Genomic DNA, 21,914 nt, shown 5'->3' on the forward strand with positions numbered 1-21,914 from the left:
CATCAGAAAGGACGAATCCCCAACTTCTGTAGCAACATGGACGGGACTGGAGGAGATGATGCTGAGTGAAATAAGTCAAGCAGAGAGAGTCAATTATCATATGGTTTCACTTATTTGTGAAGCATAACAAATAGCATGGAGGACATGGGGAGATGGAGAGGAGAAGGGAGTTGGGGGAAATTGGAAGGGGAGGGGAACCATGGGAGACTATGGACTCTGAAAAACAATCTGAGGGGTTTGAAGGGGCGGGGGGGTGTGGGAGGTTGGGGTACCAGGTGGTGGGTATTATGGAGGGCACGGATTGCATGGAGCCCTGGGTATGCTGCAAAAGTAATGAATACTGTTTCGTTGAAAAAAATAAATAAATTTTAAAAATAAATAAATAAAATATATTTTTTAAAAACACTTTTTAAAAAAGGTCTTATACTTTATAGCAATATTTTTTTAAAGGGTCTTATACTTTATAGCAATATATGGACACGTGTTTGGATGAATCTCACGGTGCCATCATGAGAACAGGGCAATAGATGAGGTTAAATAGGAAAGACCAGACCATGCAATCCTGATTTCTCAAGCTACGTGATGGGTCCATGGGATTCATGACTCCCCAGTCTTGAAATCCTCTATAATAAAATATCCAGTCACATTTCAACTGGCTAGAATAGGATTTTCAGTATTTTTTTTGAGGATACGAATCAGTATACAAATCAACACACTAGGCAGAAATACACAGAACAGAATACACCAGACCCCTATTATCGTCAAGGTAAAAAAAAATACAATAATGATAATGAGGAAGATTTGTAATAATCCTGAAGTGGCTTTTGCTCCCAAACTATGGGACGTGTAAGGTTCGAAATGGCACAACAAAGCGTAAGAGACTCTTAATCTCAGGAAACAAACTGAGGGTTGCTGGGGGGGGAGGGGTGATGGGAGGGTACGTGCTACGGGGAATGCTGTGACTTGTGTAAGATGATGAATTTGTTTCAGACCTATAGCCCTGAAACAAGAAATAGATTATATGTTAATTTAAAAAAAAAAAAAAAAAAAAAGAAAGTTCAAAATGGCATAGATACAGATAGATACAATGTAAAGAAAGACGTGGATGTATATAGAAATGTGGATACAATTTCAGTAGTACAAATGGAAACAGTATGATGTAGACAGAGTTAGAAACATGGTATCAAGTTGGGAGATCACAGACATACAATATATCGTCATGAGTCAAGACATCATACATGGATGAAAGATGAATGTCGATCTAGAGTCATGGACTTAAAACACATACAGACGCTGTTGATTAAGATACCGATAGACAATGCTCACTGGATGTTTAAAGATTCAGAAAATTATTTGCAGAAAGGATACAGGTGGTTTGGTGTTTCACCACTGGCTTTGGGAGGATAAGTGATACAGTTATCCACAACTTCTGTTTCCTATAATACTTCTCATTCCTGCCCTATAAGGAAAAATGCACTGTCCTTCAAAATCTCCTTCAGGGGCACCTGAGTGGCTCAGTCTGTTGAACGTCTGCCTTTGGCTCAGGTCAGGATCTCAGGGTCCTGGGATCGAGCCCCGCACCGGGCTCTCTGCTCAGCGGAGAGCCTGCTTCCCTCTCTCTCTCTCTCTCTCTGCCTGCCTCTCTGCTTCCTAGGATGTACTTTTATATCAAAACCCACATCACGGGTTGAGAGAACGAGGTTGCTTTTTAAAGTCTGGATCACGGCCAACAGAAGCACGTGGCCACGCAGCCAGCAGGACAAAATGTAAACTCCGTGGGTCAGCCCTGGAGGTCTCTGGGCAGCAGCACATTCCTGCAATTTCATGCGTGTCTGTCGGAAAACGCTAGAGGGGGGTGCGGGAAGGAACGGTGCCCACGTCACCCTCAAGCGTTGCTTCCTGCAGGAGAAGGTTGCAAGCGAATGCAAGGAAACTCTGTCAAAGATATTGTGCACCTCCGTGGCTGGTCCACTGAGGTCTTCTGCAGGAAGGTGGCATTTCGGTGAGCTGACCAGCCCGGGGACCAGCGAGGGGGCAGGCCGAGCTGACCAACACAAGCGAGACTCTGAGTGGAACATCAAAGACACATTAGGTGCCCCCTAACTTCCATCCTCCATCTCCATCGAACCCATCTCCATGAGAGGCTCTAGAACACAGTCTCAGCATTTGCATTTGGGAGTCATGAAAATGCAAAGACTTCTCGGGGTCCGAACCACGGCAGCGAAACAACAGAAGGAACAAAAGGAGAGAAACATTAACAAAGTATTAGGAGATACTGCCATGTGGTCCTGGAAGGATGCACAAAATATCTGTGTGTCCATAATGACGAAAACGGATGATGGAAGAATTAGGTGGATGCAGGAAATCCTCCTCCAGCACCCAAGCCATACAGCCGAATTCTCCGTGCTCCCCTCCTTGCATGGACTTTAAGCAACTTGCTTGGAAAGCACAGAGGATGGAAAGGTGAGGGGTCAGGAGACTTCTCAGCGGAGGAACCCGGCAACGCACTCCTACGTCAGCAGGACGATGGGGGTCAACGTGAACCGGGAAAGTCACGTACATCGTACACACCCTTGACAGAGTGATAAAGACCATTCCTCTTTGTACAACCTGCCCCCCAACCCCAAACACTCAAGACCCTCTCACGTCAGACAGACCCGAATGAGGGGACGTTCTACATGCACACCGCACAAAGACGACGGTCGTGAAAGACAAGGTCACCGAGAGCAAGAGCCCGAGATTATGGGACACATGAGGGAAGCATCTGCAAGGTGGTTCCCAGGAGGGGATCGCAAAACGGAAAGGGAGCCGTAGGGAAAAACGGGTGAAATAGCAGTAAAGTCTGGGGTCTGGTTAGCAGTAATGGGCGGGTGCGGGCTCCTTGTTCAGGACGGACGTCCCAAGGCGATGCAGTCTGCTAACTTGGTACAGATAAACAGGCACTCTGTAAGCCCCTCACATGGGGTTTTGTAAATCTAGAACTCCCTTAGAGCTTACTTCTAAAAATGAAAACAATTGCAAACATTGTTTGTAAAATTGTATTGCAAAATTGTATTTGCAATTTGCAGAAGTTTGCAAGTTGCAAAATTGCATTTGCAATGTGCAAAGTTGTTTGCAATTGTATTGCAAAAATGTCCTAAAGGGGAAAAAGGGGGGGGGTTATATTTTGTACAATGATCAGCATGTAAGAATCAGCCCAGGGTTGGTAAAGGGGTTCTGCTACCTTCCTATTGCGAAAACTCTCCTCGCCCTGGAATCATCAGCTCCTGGTTTTATCAGGAATCAAAGCTCCGATGTATTCCAGCAATAGTAACAAAGTTCTAGTTCTAAAATGTGTCTCACTTAAATAAGAATGGACCCATTTCAAGCGCTTTTTGCATTAAGGCATCGTGGGGGAAATTGTGAGAGTGTAGGACAGAAGCACTGCGCCCTCCCCGAAGTTCCCAGCTCTCGAGCTTAGGTCACAGGGCAGGGCACTGTCCCACACAAGTCACAGTGTCTAAGTCAGCTGTTCTTCTTTTTCTTTTTTTTTTTTAAGATTTTATTTATTTGACCAAGAGATCACAAGTAGGCAGAGAGGCAGGCAGAGAGAGAGGAGGAAGCAGGCTCCCCACGGAGCAGAGAGCCCGACGTGGGGACTCGATTCCAGGCCCCTGGGATCATGACCTGAGCCGAAGGCAGAGGCTTTAACCCACTGAGCCACCCAGGCAGGCGCCCCTAAGTCAACCATTCTTAAAGCTGACGTCGGCTTCCCCTCTGATCTGGATGAATGTCCTCGACCTACAGATTTCCCTGCCTTGAAGAGTCTGTCTTTTGTTTGTTCATCTGTTTCGGGGTTGTTTGCTTTTTTTGTTGTTGTTGTTGTTTTTGTGATTTCACATAGAAGTGAAATCATATGGTATTTGTCTTTCTGGGTTTGACTTACTTTACGGAGCATAATTTCCTACAAAAAAAAAAAAAAAAAAAAAAAAAGTCTCCAATCCAGAGAACTGCGAGTCTCCAGAGGGAGTGCCGTGCGGGGATGGCAGAAACAGGTGAAGAGGATTCAGAGGGGCACCGTCTTGGTTATAAAAAGAAATCACGAGGGGGAAAAAAAAAATAAAAGAAATTACCGGGATGAAACCTACAGCCCAGGAAAAAGAGTCAATTACATTGGAAAAACGTGACAGAGGTCACTAAACTTCCCGCAGGGAGAGTCAGTAATACACAGCATTCCGAATCAATAGCATACCCCGGAAACTAAGATAATATTGTATGTTAATCATAGGGCAACTTAAAAAAAAAAAAAAAAGGTTTCCCCCAAGTCATCACCAGGGGAACCGACAGATCTCGTGCAAAGACAGGACACGCACAGACCAGCCCCTGCGGACCGGGGGTCCTGTTCTGCCTCCCCCACCCCAGCTGAAGATCTCCCCTAGAGTCTTTCCGCAAAATCATTCACCTTGTGAAATTTCTGCAAAGAAAAAAGTAGGTTTCGGAACTGATCTCGTGCGCTTGGTGCTATGCATGTGTAGGCTGAGTCGGCAAACGGGAATGCATCAGACTCTGAAATTTCAGGGTCTTCACCTTCCTTTTGTGTCAGTGTTTTTGGGGTTTTTTTTCTGTTTTGTTTTGTTTTGTTTTAAGTACTGACCAGAAGCACCTGGGTGGCTGGGTCGGTGACGGTCTGGTTAAGCGTCGGCCTCCAGCTCAGGTCATGATATTGGGGTCTTGGGATCGAGCTCTACTTTACTCTCGTGGCTCAACAAGGAGTCTGCTTCTCCCCCTGCCCCTCCCCTCCGCTCATGCGCTCTCCCCAATAAACAAAATCTTTAAATAAAATATAATAAATAGGCTGTGAGCCGTCCGGGAAAAATCACAGGAGCTCCGTGTGACTGGGTTTCTTTCCACGTAAATGAAGCAATACAAACGTTTGTGCGGTTTCTTACGAGTCCTCGCAACGTGTGATTCTGAGTTACTGCCTCATATCGTCATGAATAGCCCAACAAACTGTAGGCTGCATGGGATACAGGTAATTTAATCCTCAGTGTGATCATCAGTGGAATCACCAGTCAGGCGGATTTTTGTATTCCCCCAATGGAAGGTCGGTAGAAACCTGTACTCTTCTAGAATCCTGGCACCATGCCGTCCAGACCCTCCAAAAATTGTAATACGTAAAACTGAAATAGCCACGAAGCTTACATAGTGTGGACGTGAACGCTGTCCTGGATTCCAGAGAGGCCGGTGCGTCCCGCAAGGCTGGTCGGGGAGGCTCTCGGAGTGGAGGAGGAGGAGAGAAGGAAGGAGGGAAGCAGCTGGGTCCCATTTGTGAGCTGCCCAGGTGAGGACCCGGGAGCAGCCAGCGCCAGGACGAGCCCCCCGTGCACCACCCACCACAGGCGGGCTGCCAACACCATTAGGGACACATGCAGTTTACAGGGTCCTTCCTCGAGGGGGAAACTGCCAACCCACACGGTTGAAGAGAAACCAGAGGGAGCCAAGACCATGGATGACATGTTTCAACTCCTGACGACCCAGGGATGCCCCGGGGAGGTGGCCCAGGGCTCCATGCTTCGCTCTGGGAATGTCATCAGGCCCCCGCAGGTGGGCAGGCTGGGCTGTGTTTCGTCTGAATGAAGCAGCATACTTGGGGGGCAGGGGGAGGCAGACAATGCTTAAATACAGGATTGCAACCTGCATCCCCTTCTTAGTTACATTTTTAAGATTTTGTTTATTTATTTGATAGAGGTCACAAGCAGGCAGAGAGGCAGGCAGAAAGAGGGGGGGGGGGAGCAGGTTCCCCACGGAGCAGAGAGCAGGATGCGGGACTCGATCCCAGGACCCTGAGACCATGACCTGAGTGGAAGGCAGAGGCCCACTGAGCCACCCAGGTGCTGCATAAGTTACATTTGCAAGACAGAAAAGGTCCAGGGAGCTCTTGGAAAGATTGAGCAACAAAGCTGTAACAATCCAATTAGTCAGTGTAACCAACATGTTTCAGGTTTTACTGAGCCTGTTACAGTATTACCGAAAGCAGGTACTTTTTGTCTTTTTACAAATCCGGGGACGCCTGGGGTACTCAGTGGGTGAAGCCTCTGCCTTCGGCTCAGGTCATGATCTCACGATCCTGGGATCAAGCCCCGCATCAAGCTCCCTGCTCAGTGGGCCGTCAGCTTCTCCCTCCATTCCTCCCCCTGCTCGTGCTCTCAAATGAATAAATGGTTTTTAAAATTTTTCAGAACCCGCTCGCTTTGGCAGCACATACACTAAAAATCTTCAGAAAGACAGGTTTCCCAATAAAAAAAATAAACCATACACTTAAGGAAATAGAGATGAGTATTTACAAAATGTATTACTTAAATTATATAGACATATAAATTATATATGCTGATGTATATTTATGAATTTACATATGTATGCTGGTATTTATATATTTATATATAATATAAAATATACATAAGATTAAGAAAATGGAAAAATGTCTATAAATAAGATACATACATATATAAAGTGTCAGTATACATGTAGGTTATTTATGTACATGTATGCATGTTATGTATATTTTATATATGTAAAACCAACATAAAATGCCATATATTTATATATTTATATAATATATATATTTATATATAATATATAAGTTATATATAAAATGAAGATAAAAATATATATACATATGTGTGTGTCTGTATAAATATTTATATATCAGTACATATGCGAGGCACTCATGGAAGTAAACAATTTCTGGACACCTGGGTGGCTCAGTCCATTAAGCACCTGCCTTTGGCTCAGGTCATGATCTCAGAGTCCTGGGATCGAGTCCCGCATCGGGCTCTCTGCTCAACGGGGAGCCTGTTTCTCCCCCTCCCTTGGCCGCTCCCCTCAAATAAATAAATTAAAAAAAAAAAAAAAAAACTAAAACTAAACAATTTCTGGTTCATTTGGACGTGACCGGATTCAACATGCAGAGACATTCTATTGTGAAATTAAGACACAAGTTGATTTATGCAAGTTGGTGTAAACTTGGTATATGACAATATGTCTTTCTCGTCATTCAAGCAAGGAAACCCTGAAGCAACATAATTACGGCATGAGCTGGTGGACGTGATCCGTGAAACGCTCATGGTGGACTGAAACCTCGTACAACACCTTTGCCCAAAGTCTAAGTGAGGTAGGACGTGACCGTTTCCTCTTCAGGATGCGCTACGGTTGGATTTCTACTAGGAACCCACGCGGTCAAGAGTGTTTTGCTGAGATGGTGTTTTTCCAACATTATGCATCACGAGGAACTTCTGATTTTGTTTCTTAAGGGTTTTTGTGTGGAGTTTTGGGGGAAGGTTGGGTTTTGTTTGTTTGTTTGTTTGTTTGTTTTCTTTAGGATTCTATTTATTGATTGGAGAGGGAGAGAGAGGGAGACAGATTTTGAAGCGGACTCCAGAGTGAGTCCAGAGCCCAAGGCAAGGCTCAATCTCTCGACTCTGGGTTCACAATTGGAGCCAAAACCAAAATGTCAGATGCTCAATGGAGCCACCCAGGTGCTCCCCGTCTTGTTGTTTCATAATAACCTTGTTGGCTGTTTTTGCACAGTCTACAATCCACCCACCGAGCCCTCCATTCAGTGAAGTTGGCTTGCTGTAAGCTCTAACAAATTCAGGTTGCTCCCACTTTGGGCTCTGCTGTTTTAGCATCCCTGCTCTCTCCAGAGGTTACCCCCCCCCCCCCGTCTGTGGGGGATACGGATTCAGGACCTCCTCGTGGGCACATGCAATTGCAAATCGTACGGATTCCTCATAGAGCCGCCCCGCACTGCTACGATCACGTTGCATTTTTTCAATTAGATGCAGTAAGACAGTCCCAGGAACTCCGGATACAATAGAACAGGTGTAATCCTAGAGTCAACAGAAGTGATGCGAACGTGGTCTGCCTCTCAAGACAGTTTCTTGCCCTGTACTCACCCTCCCTTGCACGACGCAGTGAGAGGATTCGATGCCTACAGGGGGAGGCGAAGGGGGCCTGCAGGTGCTGTGGCCTGGCATAGTGGGTCAGGAGGGAGCTAGGTCAGCAGGAGACGCACCTGCTTCCTCCCTGCAGGGAAGCCTGATCAGGGAGCCGGGGGGTGACTGGAGCCCAGGGATGAGCACAAACTACTCTACTTTATTTCTCGGCACATTGAACTATTTTTTAAAGATCTTTTACTTATTTATTGGAGAGAGAGAGTGCGCGGGAGTGGGAAGGCAGAACAGAAGCAGAGTCCCCGATGAGCAGAGGGTTCGATCCCAGGACCCCGAAACCTGACTCCAGCGGACGCTTCCCCGACTCAGCCACCCAGGCGCCCCTGAACATTGAACGATTACTTAATTTCCATGTAACTCAGACTTTCCTCCTGGGTGGACTTCACCCTTCCCCTCGGACAGAACAATTTTCTCCCGAGACAACCTGCTGGGGTCCGTTTCAGCTGCTTTCCCTGAAGTCTAGGCTAAGAGACCCAAGTTGAGCACAAAGAAAGATGCTGGCCTTAGGGGGCATTTTTTGGTATTTGCTTTCTGTTTTTTTTTTTTAATGTTTGTTTCTGCAAATGTCTACTTTTCACTGCTTCTAGTTCTCTAACGGCATGAATTCCCAATCATTCTCCATGGTAGGATCCTAACAGTATGAGCTCTTTGCACAGAATGAGCTCACAGGTGAGTGGTTTTATATACATACATATATATGTCCCCTGGTGTCCCTTAGGCCAGGCAGCCTTCTTATCTCCAAGGCTCCAGGTTGCCTCCCTACCCCGTCTGGTACATCTTCAGCTGTCTGTCCGCCTCTAGGACTTTGTCCTGTTCAAGCGGGTAAAATGTCCCAGTGTTGCCATTGTCATCTGCAAACTATAAAAATGAACCTAACTGCTAACATCGAAGCTCTACAGACCTGGCAATTTGGCCTTGAACTACTTATCAGCATTGGATTAAGCCATTACTTATTTAATTTATGTATTTAATTTATTTATTTAATGAAGCCATTATTTAAGGCACATTGATCAGCACTGAATGAAGCCATTGTTTTCCTTAACAGAGAACATAGGACGTGAGAGATGAAACCCATAAAAACATTCACACACACACACACACACACACACACACACAGGAAGAGAGATTCTGACATAAAACGTTTTTGTTCCTAATCATAAGACGGTCATTCATGTTTTACTGTTTTTACCCACCCCACAAGGTTTTTTCTTGAATATCGATGATTGAAGGGCAAAATGGCATTGTTGTACAGATGGTCATATGGATAATAAACAAAAAATAAGCAATGGGGTCTTCTTTATATGGCTACTTCTTAGCCTTCAACAGATATTGAATTAATAAACATAATAGGGAGGGAAAAAAATACCCAGTTGATTCCTGCAGAATCTCACTCTCTCTCAGTTCCTCTCGCTGCTCTGTCGGTAAAATATTGGGGCGCCTGGGTGGCTCCGTGGGTTAAAGCCTCTGCCTTCGGCTCAGGTCATGATCTCAGGGTCCTGGGATCGGATCGCATCAGGCTCTCTGCTCAGTAGGGAGCCTGCTTCCTCCTCTCTCTCTGCCTGCCTCTGCCTACTTGTGACCTCTGTCTCTGTCAAATGAATAAATAAAATATTTATTTATAGGGGCGCCTGGGTGGCTCAGTGGGTTAAGCCACTGCCTTCGGCTCAGGTCATGATCTCAGGGTCCTGGGATTGAGTCCCGCATCGGGCTCTCTGCTCAGCAGGGAGCCTGCTTCCTCCTCTCTCTCTGCCTGCCTCTCTGCCTACTTGTGTTCTGTCAAATAAATAAAAATAAAAAAAAAATCTTTAAAAAAAAAATATTTATTTATATATATATATATACACACACACACACATATATATATAGTATAAGGATTCTCAGAACAATTCCATGATGATCGCTATATAATTTGGGTAACACTCATTACGAAGAATGTCGAATTATCTAATTATCTGTCACGTCCCTGACTCCATTCGTGGGAGGCTGCTGGAGTCCTTTACTGGCCTGTCTGCAGGGTAACATCCTAGAGTCGGGTAGGACAGGCAAGGTTCTCCAAACTGGGTGGAGCTGGGATCCTCCTCAGGAAAGAGTCTCGGATTTGGAGCTCTTCCCATCCGTTGGTAGCACTTTTGCATGATTTTTGAGAGAATTGCCACCAGAAAATAATAATAATAATAATAATAATAATCATGAAACCTCTCTCCGGGACATCATATACAAGGATCTCCAGCTCGGCCATCCGAGTGGCATGGCCTATTGAGGTTGGTGCGTAAAGCCAGAAGATCACACATCATGGATAAAAGAGAGCCTACTGATGGGGGCACCTGGGTGGCTCCGTGGTTTAAAGCCGCTGCCTTCAGCTCAGGTCATGATCTCAGGGTCCTGGGATCGAGCCCCGAATCAGGCTCCCTGCTCAGCGGGGAGCCTGCTTCCCTCTCTCTCTCTGCCTGTCTCTCTGCCTACTTGGGATCTCTGTCCAATAAATAAAATCTTGAAAAAAAAAAAGAGAGAGAGAGAGAGAGAGAGATTCTACCAAGGTGGCCAAGTATGAGATGACTTATCTGTGATTTTTCAATCTCTGAGGCTCAGGGACAGTGGGATTCCTGGCACTGGTCACGTTTTGGATCCGCTGACCGAGCTTACTGTTGCCTCGCGTGGATTTTCACAAGGACCCCCAGGAAACGGCTGGGATGGGCGAGAACACGTCCACCACCGAGGGCTCGCGCAACCAGCACACCCAAACGCGTCTCCGGGGCGCGCCCTTCTTGACGAAGTCCAAGTCATCAGCTTTATGCCTGTATTTACTCACAGGTTTGCCGAAACGAAAACCAGTGTTTTACAAATACGGGGTTTGACAGCTTTGAGAAAGAGAACCAGCCACACACATATGGCCTGTGAAGATTTCTTTCAGATCCTCGTGGGAGCTCTTTGCGGTTGTGATTTGCTACCGTCTCCTGACGAGGGGAATCTCTGCATCTTATCTAGTTATGTCTCTGATTCCTTCAGCCTGGTAAGGAGCCATGAGACCACATCACTCCCCCAAATCGGGAGACAGCTCAGAAGCAAAGGGAAGGCAAAGAAAGAAAGGCAGAACCCATGCTACACACCCCAAACAGGAGGGGTGACACATGCATGAGCCAAAGACCTTAACCACGTTCTTATGAGCACATCGGAGAGTTCTGGCATATTCCAAACCCATCTCTTTACTACCAGCCTTGAACATCTGCCCTAGCCTGCAACTGGCCCATAGAACACGTTCCACCAAAGAGCTCCAGGGAAGAGGGGAGGAGCAAACCCAAAGACCAGAGCTCTAGTGCAGAAAGAAGCTAGTTTCCAGAAAAACACAGAAATAACCTCAGTCATGCGATTTCTTTCCTGCCAGGGCCAAGGAGCTCCCCTCCTGAGTGTACCATATTGGTTTATCATGTTGACCAAAGCCACCAAGACAGTGAGTCAACGGAACCCATCACACGGTGGGCAGAGGGCTACACAGACGAGAGCCGTGGCCACCATACCATCAGATGGTCTCCATCCTTTTTGTATGGTATGCTTTTTTTCTTTTTCTTTTTTTTTTTTTGGAGTATCATTGACACACAATTAGTTTCAGGTGGTCAGTGTTTTTGGAGAAGAGCACAAGTTGCCTATCCACCCAGGCAGGAAAGATCCATGGCTAGCCACATGGTCCCACAGACAGAAGAAGTCCCAAGCAGTTCACAAAAGCACACGAAATGCGAATCCATTACATTTCCGTGAGTACTACAATATGCTTGCCATCACGTGTGGGTAACAGATTTCCCAAGCTGTAGTTTCTGTGCACCCTTCTCCGTCGATACTGGAGACCAGCGTGGAAATGCACTCGCCACAGACAATACTTTCTTCTGGAAAATGCAGGACTGTCTATCACCCTAGATCTACCAATGTACTCTATGTGTATGGTACTTTTGATGTTTAATGCTTACAGTATTTTTGATACAGTCATTTATCCTGTAGGCTGTATATTTACCAAAAAACTATACAATACATAATTGTGTGTATATATGTATCTAAATGAATTCATTCATCGAGATATCTAAAAGCTAAAACAGAGATGTATAAAAGCCTTTCAATGAACTGCGAAATAGACCAAGTTTAAATGATGAAAGCTTTCTCCATCAATTACCTAAATTGCATGGAAAAACAAGTTTATAAATGAATAACACACAAGGACAATTAGGAGTGCATATAAATGTAATCTTAAACCCTAGTGATTGTATACGTATTTACATGGAATTCGGCGAGCTAAATAATGCAAGGTTTCTAGATATAGTTTGCAAATAACATTATTTTATGCAAGAAACAGCTCGTAGTTGGGGCACCTGAGGGGCTCAGTGGGTTAAGCATCTGCCTTCAGCTCAGGTCATGATCTCAGGGTCCTGGGATGGAGCCCCCCAGGCCATCAAGTTCCCTGCTCAGTGGGGAGTCTGCTTCCTTCTCCCTCTCTGCCTCTGTGTTTCAAATAAATAAGTTTAAAAAAAAAAAAAGAAAGGAAAATGGGTCTTGGCTACATTTGTGCATCTGGGCATCTGTGTGTTGGTAAACACACACGTTTCAATCATTACCACATTCCTTTAGCCCACAAGGGCGTTACTGACTGATTTAGAAAAAGCAGGTGAGAAACCGTCCCCAGGGTTTCTGAGAGCAATACCCATTCCGTGTCGCAGACCAGCCAAGGAAGGCAACCCTGGTCCCTGCCCCAGCTCTGAACCAAGCCTCGGTGATGCTGAAATGCGAAACAAGGAAAGCGACCCTGAGAGCAAATCCCATCAGGGCGATGGGAGCAGAGCAAGAGACCTTTGCCACACTTTGCAAAAAAGAAGCCTCAGCCTTCTCAGTGCGGTTTCCAGTCAGCGCCACTCAGGGTCAGTACCCGTGGTTCTTTGTTTCAAGGGTCCAAAACCCCAGCAACGAATGTGACGTCAAACTCACCAAGTCGTTTGTTTTTATGGTCCAAAAAGAGCAGGCCAAGGTGCACGCTTCAAAGAGGGGGCACTTTGCAAAAATTTGCAATCTCTGTATCCTTTGGTCTTCCCCGGGGGCAGGGACACGGTGGGGCCAGGGGAGGGGGCACAATGGGGGGGGGAGGGGCACAACCAACAGAACCGAAAAAGGGTAATGGAGCCTAGGGGAGCAGCTAATGCTGGCCGGTGTGTAACTTACTCAAATTCCAAGATTCATAGAGGGCAGTGGTGCTTGTCGGGGGGCTTGGGAGACCGAGAAAGGGGCTTTAGGAATTAATGAGCGTAATCTCTCAGCTAAGCCAGATGAGCAAATGTGAGACTTGAGCAGCACAACCCCCGACCCAGTGTAAGCAACACGGTGCCGTTCGCTGGAAAGTTTGCAAAGAGGCCAGAACTCAGCTCCTGTGTTCCTACCCCAATAACCTAAAATCTAAACATGCACGTAGGATGATAACTTCCAGGCCCAGGTAACTCATCATGCCGTGAGGAATTGGCCTTTCGGAAACCAGAAGTCTCAGCAGCATGAACAGGCAGAACCAAGAAGGTCCCATTGTCATCCCAAAATAGCCCTCGGTTCCTGTAGCAAATCACTATTTATAGAACATTCATCTTAAAGAAAGGCACCCAAACAAAACCCTGGATTGTTTCCACACATTTCCACACACCTGGGAAAGCACAAGCCATTTCGTTAGCACCACCCCGCATAAAGATCTGTCTCCTGGGGACTGATTTCGACGAGGTTAAGGCTTCCTGCTTCCTAAATGATGCAAAGGTGATGCTTTCTGCACTCGGGAATCGGTTCACTACAGCTTCATGTTACTGTGTAGGTTATGTTCGTTGGGGTTCACTTTGTTTTCCTGAAGGTATCCCTTCTGGGAGGAAGAGAGGGCTGGGAGAGATACAAGGACCATTCTGGAAACTGGCCAGTTTGCACGGGCACATAGAGCTCAGGCAGGCACACCCCTGAGACCAGGGAACTCCACACTCAAGTGTCTGGACTTTGAAGGGAGCCCTGGACGAACGCGGGCAAGCTTCCATTGTTGTGAATTTAAGAGCCTTTTACCTTTGTTGAGTTGTAACTACTGCAGAGAGAAAAGCTTGGCCTACAGGTCTGTGCAAAGGCAGGCCACGGCGAAATGGCAAACCTGTAAGGCCTTGATTTCTCCGCCCTGCTCATTTCTGCTCCTCCGTCCTCCCCGAGAAAAAGGAGGGCTGCCCATCCTACCACTCACAAGGCAAAGAACAGCAAAAGCTTTGAAAGGCCCCATGTAGATTGTTTAGAGAAAAATGACAAAACGGGAAAACATTCATGGGAGGGGGTGGCCCCTAAATGGGCAAACGCCATCCATGGCGTCGGGAACTGCTAGCTGGTGAGCCTCAGAAATCCGTTGTTACCGCACGGAGGGCACAGTCTGTCTTCAGATCATTCGTACTATTTAACGTAATGAAGGAGAACAGGACGTCTGTGCTCCCCAAAAATTCAATAAATAAATAAAAACGATGCGACTTGTTTCGTCGAACCCCTGAACGTATTTTTTTCTCATTGGGGAACCTAACATCTATTGTAAACGTGGAAAACCTTATAGAAAGAACCACACAGTGGTTTATATACTGCTCCCCCCCCCCCCCCCCCCAAAAAAAAGAAAAGAAAAGAAAAGAAAAAGTGTTCCTGACAGTTAAAATCCGCATACTGAAATCGGCTCCCCCCATGTTTGGGATTTAAGTATACTTGAGTCAGAAAAGCCTATCTGCCCGCTGAGGATTTAGGGACGTCAAATATGTTTATCCTGAAACGTCAGTGGAGTGAGATACATTCCATCAACAAGTTGCCGTCCTCATCATACTCAGCCACTCAGCCGCGTACTCCGTGTATCAAATACCGAGCTGGACTTCAAACCACAGACTCTTTAACAGAAGCCGGATTCCCAGGCACTTGAATGTTTACTTTTGTAACAACCACCGCCAGGCTTTTTTTTTTTTTTTTTCTCCCCTCCCTGTGGTCGGGGCATAAGAGGGACCATATTCTAAAGACCCTTGCACATTCTGAATGCAACGTAACAGGCTTAGCCAGTAAGCACGCTATCCCTTGAGCCGAGACCAGAAGCTTTCCACAAATTACTACAAAGGAACCCAAATGAAAAGGCCAAGTTCAGAAAGAAAGAGAAACCTCCATATACTTATCATTAGTCTACACATTCCATGCCTCCCCCCCCCCAAAAAAAAAAACTTGCCACAATCCTCAAGTTCATTCACTTGCAAATTTAGCAACAGCTCTGTACCTGCTTTATGCACCTCCTGGGGCAATCAGTTACGTATCAAGGATCTTTTCTATTCTTAGATTTGCTCAAAATCGGCTGGACCGCAGCATTTAAGACCAAACGTACATTCAGCAATATTTGTTGAAGAAAAAAAAAAAAATACAAAGGAAAGCAACCATTCCTTTACCCCAGGAAAACAGGTCAAAACACCTTAAAGCCGGCCTCGGATCCCAGCTATTATTATGAAAATACAATTATCATTCAGTTCCTGCTCCACATCATCCCGGGCTCCCCCCAAAGAACACAAGTCTCTCATCTGAATTCAGGGATTTAAACTGATGAAGTAATTTTCCACTTGCTACAACTGGTCCTGATCATTTTCTTCCACGCCAAGATGATACTCTTGAAAACTGCTATAGCTCCAAATTTATGCCATACATTTCAGCCATATATATATATGGCCATACATATATATAGCATTTCCTTGGATAACACAATTCTGGAAGTCTAATCTGAAAAAAAAAAAAAGATACATAGTTGCAGAGCCTTCCCTACCCCCTGGTGAAATTCTTATGTTCCCATATGGGGGGGACAAAAACAAATACAAAATCTAGATTTTTTTTTTCTTTCTGGAAATAAGGGATGGATGCCAGCATGGGCTATTAACGTGTTCTTTAGTGCTCCGTGCACACAAGGAAACCTATCCTGAGATTTTTTTTTTTCACGCTTCCTGTTAACCTCTTCCCGCAGACAACTCAAGGCACGTAATCCTTCTGCACTCTTCCCCCCCCCCCTTTCCCCACCGCCCCCACAAGAAGTGCAGATTTCGGTGCAATGTGCTCATTTCTCTGCGTTGTGCCACCCTCGAGGAAGCCGGCGAGCACGTCTCTTCCCACCGTGGAGCCGTGTGAGCGGCGGAGGTTGGCTTTGTTCTGACGGGAAGTCGGATCTGTTTCTCCCCTGGACCTTGAATTTCTGGCTGCAGGACGTACCTCCCCACGCGGGCTTCAGCCGGCCCCTGTGTGTTGCCTGCGGAACGCCCACACAGGCTGCGAATTCTGCATCAGGATAACTAGGTCTCCCTCAACTTTTTCTTGCCTCCTTTTACCCCATTTTTTTTTTTCCCCTCCTTTTCTGCGTCCATGAAATCTTGCTAAGTGCTGACTCTGGGCATGGCCCTCGCTCGCCCCACCTCTCACTAGAAGGCAGTTCAGGCAACGCGCCCTTGATGCCGAAGCCAGAGATCCCCTTCTCAAAGCATAGGATATGAGCACAGAAAACCGTCCCCCCCCCCTCCCCAACTGACCAAATGGGGGGGGGGGGTACCAAATCACAAGCAGAATCCATACTACCACCTTGTGGATTCTGCTCGCAAGGACAGCACCTGCTAGGTTTAAGAACCCCCACCCAGCAGCCCTCACCCCACATTTCCTAAGTTGGTCCAAAAGCAAGACTGGGATCCGCGGTGCCCGCTCGCCCCACACTCGCCGGCGCGCTCGGGTTCCGGCGCTCCGCGCGCCCCCGGCGCCTGGCCCGAGCTGCGGCCGCGACCCTCCGCAGGGGCCGTCCCCCCCACAGCAGATGCCCTCCTCCCGGACCCCAACGCGGCCTCCGGCGCCCCCTCCCCAGCCCCGCGGCTCCGACAATACACAGACGCACACCTGCAGGTCGGTTGAGCACAAGGAGTCCGAGCGAGCACCAACCGCAGCCAAAAAAAAAAAAAAAAAAAAATGCATAAAATAAAGGCAGCGAGGCTTTGCTGGGGCAGGGCGGGAGGACGCAGAGGCCGTGCCCCGCGCCCTCCCGGCCGGACGCGCGCTCCCAGGTGGTCCCGCGGGCCCGGGGTGCGGCGCTCCGGGCGCCCCCGCCCCGGGAAGAAAGGGCGCTGTGTCTGGCGGCGAGCAGGCGCCGGAGTGCTGCGCCCGGGCCCAGGGCTGCGCGCCGCACGGGGCCCCGATCCCGGCGCGCGGACCCCAGGGCCGGCCCGCGAGACCCGCGCCCAGCACTCGGAGCCCGCGCGCCCTCTCCGGGCCGAGGGAGCCCGGGCAGGGTGGGGGGGGGGCGCGCGCGGGGAGACGGGGGGCGTCCAGCAGGCAGACGGGCGAGCGCGCCCAGGGAGGCGGCGGGCGTCCGGGAGAGCGGGCGGGGGAGGGGACAGCCGAGGGGTCGGCGGCGCGGCCGCGGACCTGGGCCCTGCCCCCACCCCCGCCAGCCCGCGGCCCCGCGCCCCTGCCCCGGCGCAGGGTCTGCAGCCCGGCGACACGGCGCCCCTTCCCACTCCCGCCCGCACGTCCGCAGGTCGGGCCACGCGGGTGAGGGCGCAGGCGGAGGGGCGCCGCCGCGGCCTGGGGGAGGGGGCGGGACTCAAGTTCGCCGGCTGCCTCCGGGGTCGCTCAGCCCGGCGCCCACTCCCCGCTGTGCCCCCGCCCCCGCCTCGGGCAGCCGGGAGCTGGATCTTCGCGACCCCCTCTCCCCACTGGAGTGGGAGGGGGGCCAGGCCGAGCCGCGCGGGATTGGGGTGGGGGGGCAGTCATCGGCCGCGGAAGCCGGGGGTTGGGGGGCAGGGGGGAATTTGTAGCGCGGGACGGCGGAGAGCTTGGGATGGGGGTTTCTGCTGGGTTCCCCGAGGCCAAGGGGTGGGGGGCACATATAGGAAGCGACTCCTACCTCCAGACCCCTACCTCCAGCGCAGGCCAGGGGACCGGCCGGCCGTGCGCCCTGCGAGCTCTGCTCCCGGGAGCCGGTTTCTCTGTGGGCAGCGACTTGGGGTCGGCATCCCCCGGAGACCCAGCTAGGGCGCCGGGCGCCCGTTCCCGCAGCGACCAACTTTTGTGGTCCTGCAGACACGCAGGCGGCGCGGGGATGCTGCTCGCCAGGCAGCTGCGCGCCCCCCGAAAAGGTCCAGGCCAGACCCAAAGGCTCCCGAAGCTGCAAAACACCGCCGCCACCACCAACCCCCCCCACCACCACCGTTCCGCCGCCTGCCTCCCCCCTACCCACACGCACGGGAAAAGGGGGGCCTGGAGCCCGCTCCCCGGCTTTGCAGAACCCGCTCGAAGCTACCGTCATTGGGCTTCCACTCGGGGTCTCCGGCGCGCCCGGGTCGCTCCCCAGCAAAGCCCAGCCAGGTCCTAATCAATCACGTGCGTTATTTCGTGTATCACATCAGCCGTCATCTTCGACGAGGCCGGCAGAGGATGGAAGAAAAAAAAAAAATCGCTTAATGCAACCTCGGCCAAGCCTGTTTTCTTTTTTTCCTCTCTGGTTAACCCCCCCCCCCAAAGAAAGCCGCTCGGGAGCTGGTAGCTGACAGTTTTCTTAAAGAAGAAGGAGGAAGGGGGGTGGGGAGGGGAGAGAGAGAGAGAAAAGGGAGGAAAAAAAAAAAAAAAAAGCCAAAAAAGCTCGTGGCGGCTCACAGTCTCCAGAAGTAGCCCTGTCTTTATCTCCAGTCCCGGTTTGCAGAGAACTGACGCTTTGCTCGAGCTCTCCCTCTACTGCAGATAATTTTTTTTTTCCTCCTCTCCCCGCCACACTCTTCTGTTTATTCGTATGTAAGACAGCGCTACTTTGTAAACACATCACACACGGCCCCAGGGCCGTTCAAAGAGCTGATTGCAGCAAAATACTTCCAAACCCCGGGGAGGGGGGGGGGGGTCCCAATTTTTTTTTTTTTTAAGTCAAAAGGAAAAAAAAAATTAAAAATGCAATGTTAGTGTGGATCTGTGCATGAAGCTGGCACAGGACCAGCCCCTCATATCCGTCCACACTCCCACCCACACCGAAGAAATGGAGCGGCAGATGGGCGCAAGTCTTGTCCGAATTTCCAAAATAAAATGAAAGAAAAGGCCTGGAGGAAGTGGAACTCGAGCGCCTTTGGGGAGGCTCTGGCTGGGGCGCACACGCACGTCCCAGTGTTGAAAAGGCTTGGAAAATGCATCCATAACCCAGAGACCCATCTTAACCCGGCACCTACCTTAGTCGCGGAAGGGCTGCGTTGGCAGGAATGGCTGTTTTCCACACATCCAGATTTTTCTAGGGAACCCTGACGGAGGGCAGGATTCAGGAAGGCTGTGTTGAGTCCGGGAGTCTGGGCTTTTTCCAATCCACCTCCTCCCCTTCCCTAGATCTGCTCCTCCGGAGGAATGTGGGGACCACCGCCGCGGCCGTTGGGAGGAAATTCGTTGTTTCGGCCCCAAAGTGGAGGAAAAAGCCACCCAGTGAGAGCAGGAAGGGCAGAGCGGGGTCTGAATGAGAGCTCTGTGCGGAGAGACAGAGACGGGTCTGCCAGGGAGAGGGGAGACTGGCGAGAGAGCTCCTGATGTCTCCCCGATCCCCCTCTGCTATTGGACCAAACTGAATGAATTTTACAAAGGCAGCAGCCAATGGATCTCCGCACTGGGTCCCATCACTACAGAAACCACATCCACCGCTACAAGCCAATGCAAAGAGCAGCTAATCCCAGTGCAAACCAGCTGTAACAGAGATCCCCGGGGCCAGGGTGGCGAAACAGGTGAGCGCGTCACGCGGGGCCACCATGCCACTGGGGCGCGGAACAAAGCTGGCTGCCGCCGCGGTTGGTTCTGCCCTCCTCCACCCCAAACACGCTACTGTATTTGCAAACATCTTTAACTCTTGGAGGGTTTGCACCGCAAGAAGGCTGGCAGAGAGGAGCCCTGCGGTTGGGCTGACGAATATGTTACTGTAACAGGGTGGTGGTGTGGTTCCGCTGGAAGCAACAGTATCTTTTTTTTTTTTTTTTTTTTTTTTGCATCAAATTGCAATGGAAGGTCTGTGAAGGACAGAGCCTCCCTGACGCCCAGGTGATGGGCCCATACCTTTTGTTTGCTTCTTTTCTGACACAGTCATGTTTTGGATGAATACAGCACTGGAAGAGGTTTTTAGGATTTGGCCCGTTATATAGTTTAACACCTCAACCCTGCTTCTGGGGTCCAGTTAATCCTTCCCCGGCCAACTTCAAGTTTGCCGGTAGGACCTGGTATGTCTCCTTGGCTTGGAGGGAGCTGGCTCTGCATGGGCCGTGTCTGAGGTCTCTAACCGATAAGTCAGGGGACGCTGTACCAACGCAGATGCTACAACCACATTGCTGGGGCTCCAGTTGCACACGACCTTAGGCGTGGATTTAAGTGTTCTGTCTCTGTCTCTGCATCTGTAAAATGGAGAAGATAGAAGTAGGGACTTGCTTGTGTCATCGTGATAGGAGCTAACCCAAGGACTCAACATACAAGAAGCTCTAAATCAGGGATTGCTTTTCCTAAAATTATTTCACAGGATGTATCTATGGAAGGCTGTCTTTATTGAAGAAAAGGTATTTTTTTTAAGATTTTTTATTTATTTATTTGACAGAGATCACAAGGAGGCAGAGAGGCAGGCAGAGAGAGAGCGGGGGAAGCAGGCTCCCTGCTGAGCAGAGAGCCCGATGCGGGGCTCGATCCCAGGACCCTGGGATCACAACCTGAGCTGAAGGCAGAGGCTTTGACATATTGGAAAGTGGGTCCTATTCTGTGAATCTGAGAGATTACATCCGTCAAAGCGTGATTTAAAATCGGTCTTTTGTGGGTTTCTGGGGATGATTAAGTGAGATGCTATGTATGGAAACACCTTTTACCAAAAAGATGTATACAAATATGTCTGCATATGTATATATGCATATATATGCATATATATAACTTATTATATATAATAACATATATTTTATTATATATATACATATATATGTGGCATGTAAGTTATATATAACTTATTATATATTATATATATGACTTATATAATAAATTATATATAGGGACGCCTGGGTGGCTCAGTGGGTTAAGCCTCTGCCTTCGGCTCAGGTCATGATCCCAGGGTCCTGGGATCGAGCCGCACATTGGGCTCTCTGCTCAGTAGGGAGCCTGCTTCCTCTTCTCTCTCTGCCTCCTTGTGATCTTTGTTTGTCATATAAATAAATAATAATCTTTTAAAAAATAAGTTACATATAATAAATTATATAATAATAAAATAAATCATATTTAATAAGTTATATATAATCTATTATATGTTATATATTATATAATATATTATACATATTATATACATTATATTATACATACTATATATGTTCATGTATACATATATAATACATATTATATAAGATAGATAGATATATGTATGTGTGTGTGTGTATATATATATATCTCCAATAATAGAAGACATATGTATTTCCCGAAGCAGAGCTTGGAACAAAGGACTCCACCCGAACACAATAGTTTATAGGAGGCTGGAAAGTTATTGGCTTTGCCAAGACTGTATTAATTAATTAACTGACTTATAAATTCAAGTATTCGTTGAACACAGGCATAATCCTAAACACCAAAAACGCCTTTGTGAGTTAGCTACCCCCATTTATTTTTAAAGAAGCATATGGTCTGGTGGGCATGGCGGCCAATTGTGTAAGAAAAGGAAATGATCCCAAGGTATGGGGAGAATGCTCTGATGCCTGAATTCATAGGGATCCGTGGAGGTGGGAATGCTGAAGGAAGGGTCTTTCTTTGAAAGAGAAGTACTTAGCCATTGATCAGCTGCAGAAGTTGACTCCAGGCACCAACAGGGCAGGTAAGACAAGAGGGTGAAGGTATGTTCTGGGACCTATGTGTAGAGGATGTTGAGTGCCA

The 21,914-nt window shown here is 48.4% G+C and overlaps 1 protein-coding gene across 6 annotated transcripts in view; it reads right to left on the reverse strand.

Moving 5' to 3' along the window:
- Nucleotides 1-19,812, reverse strand: part of NLGN4X (neuroligin 4 X-linked) — a 296,820-nt gene extending 277,008 nt beyond the window's left edge. For 2 of the 6 annotated variants that reach the window (XM_013064453.2, XM_004768293.3), the window contains exon 1: nucleotides 19,220-19,812. The gene's annotated coding sequence lies outside the window, so the exon portion shown is untranslated. Of the gene's footprint in view, nucleotides 1-16,907; nucleotides 17,286-18,252; nucleotides 18,452-18,662; nucleotides 18,763-19,219 lie in introns of those variants that run through there. The other 4 variants (XM_045089266.1, XM_045089268.1, XM_045089267.1 and 1 more) reach the window with 4 other exon arrangements.
- Between the last annotated feature and the right edge of the window lie 2,102 nt (nucleotides 19,813-21,914).

The sequence above is a fragment of the Mustela putorius genome, unplaced genomic scaffold (genome assembly GCF_011764305.1).
Source record: "Mustela putorius furo isolate JIRA1106 unplaced genomic scaffold, ASM1176430v1.1 tig00003836_pilon_pilon_pilon, whole genome shotgun sequence".
NCBI classification, from domain to species: Eukaryota; Metazoa; Chordata; class Mammalia; order Carnivora; family Mustelidae; genus Mustela; species Mustela putorius.